The sequence below is a fragment of the Babylonia areolata genome, chromosome 4 (assembly GCF_041734735.1).
Source record: "Babylonia areolata isolate BAREFJ2019XMU chromosome 4, ASM4173473v1, whole genome shotgun sequence".
NCBI lineage: Eukaryota > Metazoa > Mollusca > Gastropoda > Neogastropoda > Buccinidae > Babylonia > Babylonia areolata.
The window spans coordinates 55,850,856-55,858,355 of NC_134879.1; the positions used below are offsets into that span (position 1 = coordinate 55,850,856).

A 7,500-nucleotide genomic window follows, 5' to 3' on the forward strand; every position below is an offset into this window, starting at 1 on the left:
GGGGGGGGGGGGGGGGTGCATGCTTGGGCGTGTTCTTGTTTCCATACATAGCGCACCGAACGCTGCTATACATTTGAGGATCTTTAACGTGCGTGTTTTTAAAATTTTTTTTTATCTCTTTAAGCGTATACACACGAAAGGGGTCTTCTTTTTATGTCTCTGTCTCTCTCTGTATCGCTCTCTATCTCTTTCTCTCTCTCTCTCTATCTCTGTCTGTCTGTCTTTCTTTTTCTCTGTCTGTCTCTCCCTCTCTTCCATGTATATTTCATCGCTCTCTCTCTCTTTGTCTCTCTCTCTCTCTCTCTCTCTCTCTCTCTCTGTCTCTGTCTGTCTGTCTGTCTCTCCCTCTCTTCCATGTATATTTTATCGCTCTCTCTCTTTGTCTCTCTTTGTCTCTCTCTCTATCTCTGTCTGTCTCTCCCTCTCTTCCATGTATATTTTATCGCTCTCTCTCTTTGTCTCTCTCTCTCTATCTCTGTCTGTCTGTCTGTCTGTCTGTCTCTCCCTCTCTTCCATGTATATTTCATCGCTCTCTCTCTTTGTCTCTCTTTGTCTCTCTCTCTCTATCTCTGTCTGTCTGTCTGTCTGTCTCTCCCTCTCTTCCATGTATATTTCATCGCTCTCTCTCTTTGTCTCTATCTCTGTCTCTGTCTCTGTCTGTCTGTCTGTCTGTCTCTCCCTCTCTTCCATGTATATTTTATCGCTCTCTCTCTTTGTCTCTCTTTGTCTCTCTATCTCTGTCTGTCTCTCCCTCTCTTCCATGTATATTTTATCGCTCTCTCTCTTTGTCTCTCTTTGTCTCTCTCTCTATCTCTGTCTGTCTGTCTGTCTGTCTCTCCCTCTCTTCCATGTATATTTCATCGCTCTCTCTCTTTGTCTCTATCTTTGTCTCTGTCTGTCTCTCCCTCTCTTCCATGTATATTTCATCGCTCTCTCTCTTTGTCTCTATCTCTATCTCTCTCTATCTCTGTCTGTCTGTCTCTCCCTCTCTTCCATGTATATTTCGTTGCCTGTACCTCCCTACTCCTTTCCCTTGCTTCCATCATCTTCTTCACTTGAAGACGAGCTCCTTCACGTCCGTCCGTCTGTCTGTCAGTCTGTCCCTCCGTCCGTTCGTCTGTCTGTCTGTCCGTCCGTCTATCTGTCTGTCCGTCCGTCTGTCTGTTCGTGCGTCCGTTCGTCTGTCAGTCTGTCCGTCCGTCCGTCCGTTTGTCTGTCCGTCCGTCCGTTCGTCTGTCCGTCCGTCCGTCCGTCTGTCTGTTCGTGCGTCCGTTCGTCTGTCAGTCTGTCCGTCCGTCCGTCCGTTCGTCTGTCCGTCCGTCCGTCAGTCTGTCTGTCCGTCCGTCAGTCTTTCCGTCCGTCTGTCTGTTCGTGCGTCCGTTCGTCTGTCAGTCTGTCCGTCCGTCCGTTCGTCTGTCCGTCCGTCCGTTCGTCTGTCCGTCCGTCCGTTCGTCTGTCCGTCCGTCCGTCAGTCTATCCGTCCGTCTGTCTGTTCGTGCGTCCGTTCGTCTGTCAGTCAAAGTATACAAAGAAACAAATATGCAAATGAATAAATAAATAAATACATAAATAAATAAACAATAGACAAACAGATCAATAAAACGAATGAATGAACACACACACACACACACACACACACACACACACACACACACACACACACACACAATCATATGAGGCAGTTTTGTTTTTTGACACAACTTTTGTTCACAAATATTATAGTTTACATATAATGCCTACACACACACACACGCGCGCGCACATACACATACACACACACACACACACACACACACACACGCAGACAGACAGACAGACAGACACACACACACACACACACACACACACACACACACACACACACAGAGTCATAAGGAGAAAGAATTTTATTTTTTGCCCATTATGATCAGTATATAAATATTTTCATCTTTCAATATACGATTCCTGTGCACGTTCTATACCCAGCGAAAAGGAGATAAAGAGGAGTGGAGGGGGTGGGGGTGGTTAGCGGAGTGGGGGGTAGGGGTGGGGTGGACTTCTTCTTGGACCAATGCTGTGTAAGCTCACTCCTCCCCCTCACCCACGCCGCCCCCCCCGCCCCCCCCCACCCCCCCCAAAAAAAAGCCAAACGAAAAACCCCATCAAAATAAAACAAAAAAAACTTCTTGATATATGGGAGAAGTTGAGAAACTTCACCAATGCAAACCGAATAAACACGACTCCTTTGCTGTGGATTTTATTTCATTACCGATTTGTGACACTGTTTTATATGGGTCTTTCGAAAAGCTGTTCGATATTTTCTGTCTGTAAAGTAAAGGCAACCTAAAAACAACAACAAAAAATGGACACATGAGAATAAATGATGACTTTCTGTCTCTCTGTGTAATATCTATCTGTTTGTCTGGCTTACAGATATATGTGTTTGTCTCTTTCTTATCTATCTATCTATCTATCTATCTATCTATCTATCTATCTATCTATCTGTCTGTCTGTCTATCTATGTGCAAATATAGGTTTTAGAATGGGTGGGCATCTCTTTAGATATGAAAAATGGTGGTATGGAAATTTCGAAGTAAAGGTGACAAACTGTTATTTATATCTTGGAATGACGTTCACTACAAAGTTACGTCTAAATGCAGGATGGGAAGAAATGTGCAGAAAAGGGAAGAAAGGTGTCACTGAAATCCTTAGATCACTAAAAGAAAAGAGCTAAATTCAAACGAACCATCGGTCTTCTGGAAGTTATTCGATTCCCAGGTAGAACCCATTTTAACATATGCAGCAGAGATATGGGGGATGTACGATAATAGCCAAATGGAAACAGTCCAGTAAGCGTTTCTTAAATGTTCCTTTACACTCCTCTAACAGAATGGTCTATGGTGAAACTGGCAGATACCCTTTGTATATCCGTGTATATTCAAAAAGTATTAAGTGTTTGTTAAAACTGTTGAAATTACCTATGACAAGATTATGTAGACAAGGTTATGAAATGTTATTGCTGCAGCACGAGAACGGGAAGTGTAAATGGGTATCCAATATAAAGAAACTACTTACTGTAAACGGGTTTGGTATTGTTTAGTTAAGTCAGGAAGTTGGGGATTATAACGCATTTATTTCAGATTTCAAGGATATTCCAACAAAACTGGCACGGTCATATGGAAGAGAATGAAAAGTATACTTGGTTTCTTTCTTTTAATAGTAATTTACAGCCTGAAAAATATCTGTATATCATAACACATAAATGGCATAGAGATATGCTGGCCACATTTCGTACAAGGACACTTGGGTTGAATGCAAACAGAAAATGGTTCATATCAGACACAGCAGAAACCAACACGTGCCCAGCATGTAAAACAAATTCTACCGAAGACGAATACCACTTTATATTTGCATGTGAAGCGTACGAACCCATTAGACTCGTTTAATGCGCCTATCATCAGAAGGCAAAACTTGGTTGATGATGTGTTAATAACTGATGATGACGAAATATTAGATCCTTGGCAAAATACATTGCTGAAGCTAGTAAAGCAAGAAAACTTTCGATTTCAGTTTGAAAACATTCTGCTTATAGTTCACACAGATTAATTATGTCAGCTTAATGTGTCTGGTGGTTTACTTATTGAACAGTAACGATTACGTTACTTTTGATAAGGTGTCGGCCTATTTTGGTCTATCTTGCATGTGCATAAAAGGAGATTCGCAAATACGCTGAGAGACTGTTGTCTCCATGTGTAGAATAGTCTCTGAGACATTTCTTTGTTTTTTTTGTTAATGTTTATTTTTCTTTGACAATACCCATGAAATTGTGAATACCGTGTTATTAAGGCATTTATGCTAATGGCATTAAACAGTTTCAGTTTCAATTTTCAGTTATCTATCTATGTGTCTGTCTATCCGCCTGCCTCTCAATCAATCAATCAATCAATCAATCTTATCCTCCGCCTCTTTCTACTCCTCTCTCCTCCTCCTGCTTCTTCTTCTCCTCCTCCTCTTCATCCTCCTCCCCCTCTTCCACCTCCTCTTCACCCTACACGGCTACTATTGCTACAAGAAGAAGCAGCAGCAGAAAAAACAACAACTACTACTACTGCTGCTGCTGCCACTACATCTTGTTACACTTTCGATAGTAAGTATGGCTACATGAAAAGGCAAATAGATAAAGTCGTACAGATGTCTGTTTTTTTTTTTTCCCCTCTCGTCAAAGTAGTGCAACATAGCTACTACTACTACTACTGCTACTATGTTTTTTTTCTCTCGTCAAAGTAGTGCAACATAGCTACTACTACTACTACTGCTACTACTACTTGTTACGCTTTCGATAGTAAGTCAGGGTAAGTGTAAAAGCATGATAGATAAAGTCGCGCAGATCTCTGTCATTGTTTGTTTGTTTTTTTCTCGTGAGAACAATGTAACAGAACAAGCAAGCTTCAAGAACATCAACTACTACTACTACTACTACTACTACTACTACTACTACTACTGTTGCTTCTCTTACAGCTACTACTTTTTGTTTTCGCGTTCGATAGGAAGTAAGGGTATATCTAAAAGCATGATAGATAAACAAACAATCGGTAGCGTAAGCAACACTGACTTGAAGTTGTGTGCCTTGTGAATGGAGAGAGTTACCACTCTTTACTATTTGCTAATCATGATAGATAAAGTCGTGCAGATATCTGTCATTGGTTATTTTTTCCCCTCTCTCTCTCTCTCTCTCTTCACAACAGTACAACAGAACAAACACGAAAAGTACATTCTTCTCCTAGTCTTCCTACCCAGTCCATCCACTCCCAGGTCTTGGCGAACTGCAGCAAAAAACATCAAACTACAAAACAAACCACCAACCGACAAAAAAAAAAAAAAAAAAAAAAAGAAAAAAAAGAAAAGAAAAAATAAACCAACAAAAAACAAAAAACAAAACAAAAACAACAAAAAACAAACAAAACAAACACCCCCACCCCCCAGTCAAACAAAAAAACCCTCCCTCCGCAACCCCCCCACTCCCCCCCCCCCCCACCAAAAAAAAGAAAAAAAGCAAACCTTAAAACTTTCAAAGAGGAAACTGTAGATGGAGGTAGAGGAAGAGGTGGTTGAGGGAGGGAGGGGGGGGGGAGGGGGTGTAGGGGCAAGAAACTTCTAAAATAAAAGAAAGAAAAAATTAAAAGTACCTAAAGAAGCTGTAACAAAAAAAAAACAAAAACAAAAACAAACAAACGAAAAAAAAAGTCCAGAAAAAGCACAAAACAATGACCCAGCTCAAGCTCGTGCCGGCAATCTGCGTGTGCACGTGTCATTAGAAGGGAGCCTCACACGAACAGCTATCTACCCGATAGCGTCATAAAGTCAATTGCATGGCTGGCTCTAGTGGGTTCACAGTAATTGGTCGCTTCTCTTCTTCTTCTGTTCTTCCTCCACTTCATTCCCTTATCCCCCCCCCCCCAACCCCCCCTGATTAAAAGCAGTGTCTCCGCTGCAAATAATGTCCCCCCCCCGCACCCCCCCCCATTCCCCCCCCCCACCCCCCACCTCCTTCATGTCGCGTGCAGTCAGCGGTTGCTAGAATGTGAGCTCGGCAGGTTTTAGAACTATGAGCGTGCGGTACTTATTTCTTCTGATCTGAAATTCGCAACAGAAGAGCAGATGCTAGGGCGGAAATACCAAGACCTCAGCTGGTCGTGTGTGAGACTTGTGATAAACTAACTACCACTAGTAGCAGCAGCAGCAGTAGAATAGTAGTAGTAGTAACAGCAGCAGCAGTAATAATAATAATAATGGTATTTATATAGCGCTGAATCTTGTGCAGAGACAAATCAAAAGCGCTTTCGCACCAGTCATTCACACGCATGCATAACTCTAAAACTGGAGAAACTGAAGACAAGAAAGAGGCAGGGAATTTGGCTATTTTGGGAAGAGGTGGGTTTTAAGGCCAGACTTGAAAGAACTGAGTGCGGAGACTTGTCGAAGCAAAAGAGGAAGTTCATTCCAATTGCAAGGTCCAGAGACAGAGAAAGAACGGCGGCCAACAGTCGAATGTTTGAACCTGGGTATGCGTAAACAGAGTGGATCCGAAGCTGATCGTAGAGAGCGAGATGGAGTGCAGAGGTGAAGGTAGCCACAGAGATAGGCAGGGGCAGATTTGTGAATACATTTATAACATAGAGTGCTGATCTTGTACTTTATTCTGTGTGAGACAGGGAGCCAGCGGAGATGTAGTAGTAGTAGTAGTAGTAGTAGTAGTAGTGATAAACCAACTACCACTATCACAACCAGCAGCAGCAGCAGTAGTGGTAGTAGTAGTAGTTGTAGCAGCAGTAGCAGCAGCAACCGCAGCAGCAGCAGTAGTAGAACAGGGCACAAAACAACATCACACAGCCCCTTCATTGTTTCGTAAAACAGCTTGGAATAATTTGGTCAAGGTTACACGTCCAATTAGCCAATGCTTTTATTTGTCAAACCGTTTAAAATGACCGAGGATTTCAACGAACCGTACGGTTGATTCTTGAATGTATCGGTAGATGTTGCTTGTAATTAGTTGAGGTGACAGTTCATTCCATACGTTAGTGACGCTGTTACTGAAACAATACTTTCTTGTGTTAGTATTTGTACAAAAAAAAACATTTCCATTGGCATTTCTTGTGGAACAGCAGTGAGGTGAAGATGAGAACTGATCCCAAAACACATCTACAAGACTAATTCCTGAGCGATTCAAGTGAAAGAATGGGTAAGACGTTTATCTGCCAACACAGTGTCTGTGAGGGTCTGGGTTCGATTCCCGCTCTCGCTCTTTCTCCCAAGTTTGACTGGAAAATCGAACAGAGCATCTTGTCGTTCGGATGAGACGATGATATGATAAACCGAGGTTGTGTGTGTGTGTGTAACAGCACGCACTTGGCGCACTGAAAAAGAACCCATGGCAACAAAAGTATTGTCTGGCAAAATTCTGCGGAAGAAATCCACTCGGGTATGTACACAAATATACATGTTTTTTGATTGATTGATATTGATACTTATATAGCGCCTATCCTCGGTCGGAGACCAAGCTCTAAGCGCTTTACAAACACAGGCTGCCTACCTGGGTAGAGCCGACTGACGGCTGTCATTGGGCGCTCATCATTCGTTTCCTGTGTCATTCAATCAGATTTCAGGCACCCACACATACACATTCAGACAAACATGTAACATTTAACATTTTACGTGTATGACCGTTTTGTTTATTTACCCCGCCATGTAGGCAGCCATACTCCGTTTTCGGGGTGTGCATGCTGGGTATGTTCTTGTTTCCATAACCCACCGAACGCTGACATGGATTACAGGATCTTTAACGTGCGTATTTGATCTTCTGCGTGCGTATACACACGAAGGGGGTTTCAGGCACTGGCAGGTCTGCACATATGTTGACCTGGGAGATCGAAAAAATCTCCACCCTTTACACACCAGGCGCCACCGAGATTCGAACCCGGGACCATCATATTGAAAGTCCAACGCTTTACCCATTCGGCTATT

At 42.7% G+C, this 7,500-nt stretch overlaps 1 protein-coding gene across 1 annotated transcript in view; it reads right to left on the bottom strand.

Annotated features, from left to right (window-relative positions):
• Positions 1-7,500, bottom strand: part of LOC143281497 (muscarinic acetylcholine receptor M1-like) — a 105,328-nt gene that overhangs the window by 19,457 nt on the left and 78,371 nt on the right. The window lies entirely within an intron of this gene.